Raw genomic sequence first — 6000 nt, 5'->3', positions numbered from 1 at the left:
TCAGTCTCTCTGATTCCTTAAAATCTGGCTATACTTCAGTTGCCTCAGGCCATCTAGATGTATACATGCAAGCTTGGGCTCAGAGGTCTGACATTCCTGTCTTCTTATATTAATAAGAAAAACAAAACAAAATAGTGGTGAAGTGTTGGGGCGGCAAAAATGTTTGGGGGTGGTATGGAGAGATGATGGGCAATGTTTCTCAGAGCTGCTTCAAGCAGGATTAGGGGCAGCGTGGAAACCTAGAGTGGGAGAGATTAAACTGAAGAAAGATTTTGTGGTAAGGGGTGATACTGTGGGGTTGTTAGAAGGAGCATTTATCATTTAGAATGATTGGTAATGGCCTGGATGTGGTTTTGTATGAATTGAGAAACTAAATGGAAGACACAAGGTCAGAATAAGAGAAGGAGAAAAACAGGTATTAAGCGACTAAGAATTAGGAGGAGCCAGGACATCCAATTAGAGAGTGCCCAAGGGGGTTCAGCATAATTATTTGCCTGGTTGGCGAGTTTTGGGCTCTATCCTTGAGTTTTTGTATGTTGTCATATACCAGGCCAGATTGATTTAGGTAAAAACTACATTCTTCATTTGGAAATATGCAGAGTCCTCCTTTTTCAGCAGTAAGTAAGCCGAAGCCTACTCCTGTCTTCTTATATTAATCAGAAAAATAAAAGAAAATTGTGGTGAAGTGTTGAAGTCATGAGAGGAACAGAAAGTTGTTCGGTGCTGTTTGCAAATTGATATTTTTGGGGTAAGGAAAACTAACGTACATGTGCCTGTCCAATTAATAGGTAGACACATGTAGGCAGAGGAGCAGAGGAAGAAGAGACCATTGTAAGGCAAAATTGGAGCACCAAAAGAGGTATCTTGCACCCAGACTTTTAGGGATCTAGTGAGGGCAGCAGCCATTAAAGGTTGTAATGGGGACTGATAAGGCAACTGGGTAGTGGGGGAGGTTCAATTTTTATGGTGTATGAGAAAGTGCATAGTGTTTACAAGAAACCTTTCATTGCTATTCATAGGGTTGGGTATAAGCAAACAAGAAAGGGGGCTGGGAGGAGAGTCGGAAGAAAAAGGGGAAGGTAGTCAAGGATGGAGTGAAATGCAGGGCAAATGTCTTAAAGGAAATGAGGGGTTCTAAGAGGTGGGCTAGTGGCTTGTAACCCACATAGAAAAGGTTTTGAAAGGACAATAGAATGATGAGCCTGTCATGATGGAAGGAAGAATTTTCCTTGGTCCAAGAATCATTTGCCTTGTGTGGGAAGAGATTGATAGGTGGAAATTTCCATGGGAGAATAGGTGGGAGTGACCGATGAGAAAGAGAAAAACTGGCCATGAGGGACAGAAGTTGGAATGCTAGTTGCTTCTTCAGCTACCTTATCAGCATAAGCATTGCCCTGAGCAATGGCATCTGATACCTTTTGATGGCCCTTGCAGTGAATGACTCCAGCTTCTTTGGAAGTAGAGCAGCTTTAAGAAAAGTTTTTATTAAGGAGGCATTAATGATTGAAGACCTTTGTGTAGTGAGGAAACCTCTTTCTGGCCATGTAATAGCATGGAGGTGAAGGATGTGGAAGGCATACTTGGAATCAGTATCGATATTGACATGTAGTCCCTTTGTAAGAATGAGGGCTCAAGTTAAGGCAATGAGTTTAGCTTGTTGAGAGGTAGTGGAAGGGGACAGGGAAATAGCCTCAATGATAGATGGAAGACACTATAGCATAGCCTGCCTTTGCTGGTGATTGGAGATTGGGTCTGGAAGAACTACTGTCAATAAACCAAGCGCAGTCTGGGTGGGGAACAGGAAAGAGGGAAATATGGGGAAATGGGGAGAATGCCATGTGGATTAGAGAGATATAGTCATGGGGTTCAGGTGTAGTATCAGGATTAAGATGAGAGGCCAGATTGAAGTCTGGGCCAGGAACAATGGTAATTGTGGGAGACTTAACAAATAGTGAGTACAGTTAAAGGAGCCAGAGGGCAGAAAATATATGCATCAAGTGCAAGGAGGAAAATAGATTTTGAAAGTTATGGGAACTGTAGAGAGTAAGTGGAGCATAGCTTGTGATTTTGAGGTCCTCTAAAAGTACTAAAGCGGCAGCAGCTGCTGCACAGAGACATGAGGGCTAGCCTAAAACAGTAAGGTCAAGTTGTTTGGACAGAAAGGCTGCAGGGTGCAGTCCTGGCTCTCATGTAAGAATTTCGACTGCACAGCCCTGTACTTTGGCTGTGTTAATGAAAAGGGTTGGGATGAGTTAGGGAGAGCTAGTGTGGGAGCAGATTCTAGGGCTGTTTTTAAGGAATGGAAAGAGGAGTGGGGAAAGGATCCAGGATCTATGAGGTCAGCTAGGTTTCCATTTGTGAGTTTACATGCTTTAGTCAGGATGGCAAAAGCAGCTATCCAAAAGCAAAAGTATCTAACCATGCCTAGGAAGGAAAGGAGTTGTTGCTTTGTGGAAGGGGTTGGGGTTTGGGAAATTAACCAGACACAATCAGCAAGGAGAGCACGTGTGTTTTTATGAGGAATTATGCCAAGATAGGTAACAGAAGATGAAGAAATTTGGGCTTTGGAGGAGGATATCCTTTTGAGAATAGATGTTGGAGGAGCAGGAGGGTCTCCTGTTGGGAAGAATCATAGGAGGGGCTATAAAGTAGAAGGTTGGCAAAATATTGAATAAGGTGAGAAGCAGATGGATGGAAACAAAGTAATCATGAGAAAGGGCTTGACTGAAGTAATGAGGGCTGTCCCTGAAGCCTTGTGGAAGTACAGCCTAGGTAAGCTGCTGAGGCTGATGGGTGTCAGGGTCAGTCCAAGTGAAAGCAAAGAGAGGCTAGGATGGAGGGCGTAAAGGAATAGTAAAGAAAGAATGTTTGAGATCCAGAACAGAATAACGGGTTGTGGAGAGAGGTGTTGAGGATAAGAGAGTATATGGGTTTGGCATCACAGGGTGGGTAGGCAAGACAATTTGGTTGATAAGGCAATGATCCTGGACTAGCCTGTAAGACTTGTCCAGTTTTTGGACAGGTAGAATAGGAGAGTTGTAAGGAGAGTTTGTAGGCTTTAAGAGGCTATATTGTAACAGGTGGGTGATAACAGGCTTTAACACTTTTAAAGCCTGCTGTGGGATGGGATATTGGTGTTGAGTCGGGTAAGGGTGATTAGATTTTAATGGGATGGTAAGGCGTGCGTGATCAGACACCAAGGTAGGAGTAGAGGTATCCCAAACTTGTGGATTAAGGTAGGGAGACACAAGGGGAGGATGTGAAGGAGGTTTTGAACTGGGGAAAAGGGTGACAATGAGGTGTGGCTGTAGCCCAGGAATAGTCAGGGAAGCAGATAATTTAGTTAAAATGTCTTGACCTAATAAGGGAGCTGGGCAGATAGGGATAACTAGAAGGGAGTGCATAAAAGAATGTTGTCCAAGTTGGCACCAGAGTTGGGGAGTTTTAAGAGGTTTAGAAGCCTGGCCATCAATACCCACAACAGTTATGGATGCAAGGGAAACAGGCCCTTGAAAAGAAGGTAATGTGGAGTGGGTAGTTTCTGTATTGATTAAGAAAGGGATGGACTTACCCTCCACTGTAAGAGCTACCCAAAGTGTCTGTGATGGTCTAGGAGGCTTCCAAGGCAGTTGGGCAACATCAGTCTTCAGCTGCTAAGCTGAGAAGATCTGGGAAGGAGTCAGTCAGAGAGTCTTGGGCCAGAGTTCCAGAGGCTCTGGGAGTGGCTGCTGGGTGAGTTGGACAGTCCAATTTATAGTGGGGTCCCACACAGATGGGACAGGGCTTAGGAGGAATCCTGGACTGCAGGCATTCCTTAGCCCAGTGGCCAGATTTCTGGCACTTGAAGCAAGATGTTGGGGAAGGAGATCCTGGGGAAGGAGGTCCTGGAGGAATGCCTGGCTGCTGCGGTTTAGGTGTTTTGAAGGTCTTGTGTGCTGGAGATGTGGCTGTGGTTTTTCTCTCACAGCAGAGGCAAGTAATTGCAACTCAGAAATATGTTGCCATTTGGCTGCCTCTTCTTTATTATTGTACACCTCAAAGGTGAGGTTAATTAAGTCCTATTGTGGGGTTTGAGGGCTGGAATCTAATTTTTGGAGCTTTTTCTAATATTGGTAGTGGATTGGATAATAAAATGTACATTGAGAATAAGATGGCCTTCTGACCCCACTGGGTCTAGGGGGGTGAAGTGTCTAAGGGTTGTTGCCAAATGGGCCATGAACTGGGTTGAGTTTTTACATTTGATGAAAAACAGCCTAAGCACTAACTGATTTGGGAGAGGTCAGATAAAGAAAAAGGAGCATTAACCTTGACTATGCCTTTAGCTCCAGCCACCTCTTTAAGAGGAAATTGTTGAGCAGCTGGGGGAGGGCTAGTCATGGAATGAAACTGTAAGTCAGACTGGGTGTGAGGAGGGGAGGTGACAGAAGGATTATAGTGTTGGGGAGTGGAAGCTGAGGAAGAATTGGGACCTGGCTCAGCCTGGTGAGGAGCAGCCTGGGGTGGAGGGGAGATGTCAGATGGGTCCATAGAAAAGGAAGATTCAAAGGACTCAGATCTCGGGGTGGAGATCGAAGGAACAGACGGGAGAGAAAGAAGAAAGATTTGGGATGAGTCGCATTGGGAGCAGAGACTAGGGAGGGACTGATGTGTAAAAGAATGCCTGGAAGTCAGGCACTTCAGACCATTTGCACATTTTACGACAAAAATTATCTAGGTCTTGCAGGATAGGCAAATTGAAAGTGCCATTCTCTGCCCACTTGGAACTATTGTCGAGTTTCTGTTGGGGCCAAGCAGTATTACAAAAGAAAATAAGATGTTTAGGTTTTAGGTCAGGTGTTAGTCGAAGGAGTTTTAGGTTTTTAAGAACACAGGCTAAGGGAGAAGAAGGGGGAATGGAGGATGGAATGTTGCCCATAGTGAAAGAGGCAAGCCCAGAGAAAAGAGAGGTTAGAGACACGGAGAGAGGGGGCGTGGTACTTGCCATCTAGGGGAGGTGGTACTTGCCACCAAGGGGAGGTGGTACCTGCCACCAAGGTGAAGGATCAAGGTAGGCATCCCTGCAGTGATCAGACATCCCTGAAATGTGGGTGAATAATCAGGCAGGTGTCCCTGCAGTGACTTAGACACCAAGGGAAGACTGTCTTCCTGAGTCTGTGACCAATGCCAGGGTTTTGAGTTCACGAATAAAATGCCTCTCCTCTGTCTCTACCAGGAAGGGAAAGGAGGGATAGTGAGAAAGGCTGGAGAAGAGAAAAAAAAGAGGCCGCTTACCAGACTTGAAATTGGTGAGATGTTCCTTGGGCTGGTCTGAGGACCAAAGGTCATGGGTGGATCTCCTCATGGAGTGAGGGTGAGTACAGGGGACCAGTCTCCCAAAGGATTCCCCCTGTCCCAGGTCTTCAGCACCAAATGACACACACATCTGTGTGAAGAGAGTCCACCAACAGGCTTTGTGTGAGGAACAAGGTTGTTTATTTCACTTGGGTGCAAGTGGGCTGAGTCTGAAAACAGAGTCAGCAAAGGGAGATAGGGGTGGGGCAGTTTTATAGGATTGGGGTAGGTAGTGGAAAATTACAGTCAAAGGGAATTTTTCTCTTGCAGGCAGTGGGGGGAAGGAGGGGGATTACAAGGTGCTGGGTAAGGGAGCTTCTGAGACTCATTGTCCAGGAGAAGGAATGTCACAAGGTTAATTGATCAGTCAGGGTGGGGTAGGAACAAATCACAATGGTGGATTGTCATCAGTTAAGGCAGGAACTGGCCATTTTCACTTCTTTCATTGTTCTTCAGTTGCCTCAGGCCATCTGGATGTATATGTGCAGGCTTGGGCTCAGAGGCCTGACAGAACCCTGTCTCTACAAAAATAAAATGTACAAATCACAAAGTAAGCTTAGCCAGTGGCGGGTGGTGTGTGCCTGTACTCTCAGCTACTGGGGAGTGTGGGGGCTGAAATGAGAGGATTGCTTGAACCTGGGAGGTTGAGGCTGCTGTGAGTTAAGATCA

This window comes from Gorilla gorilla, chromosome 20 (assembly GCF_029281585.2).
Source record: "Gorilla gorilla gorilla isolate KB3781 chromosome 20, NHGRI_mGorGor1-v2.1_pri, whole genome shotgun sequence".
Classification (NCBI taxonomy): Eukaryota; Metazoa; Chordata; class Mammalia; order Primates; family Hominidae; genus Gorilla; species Gorilla gorilla.
This window is presented reverse-complemented; position numbering follows the sequence as displayed.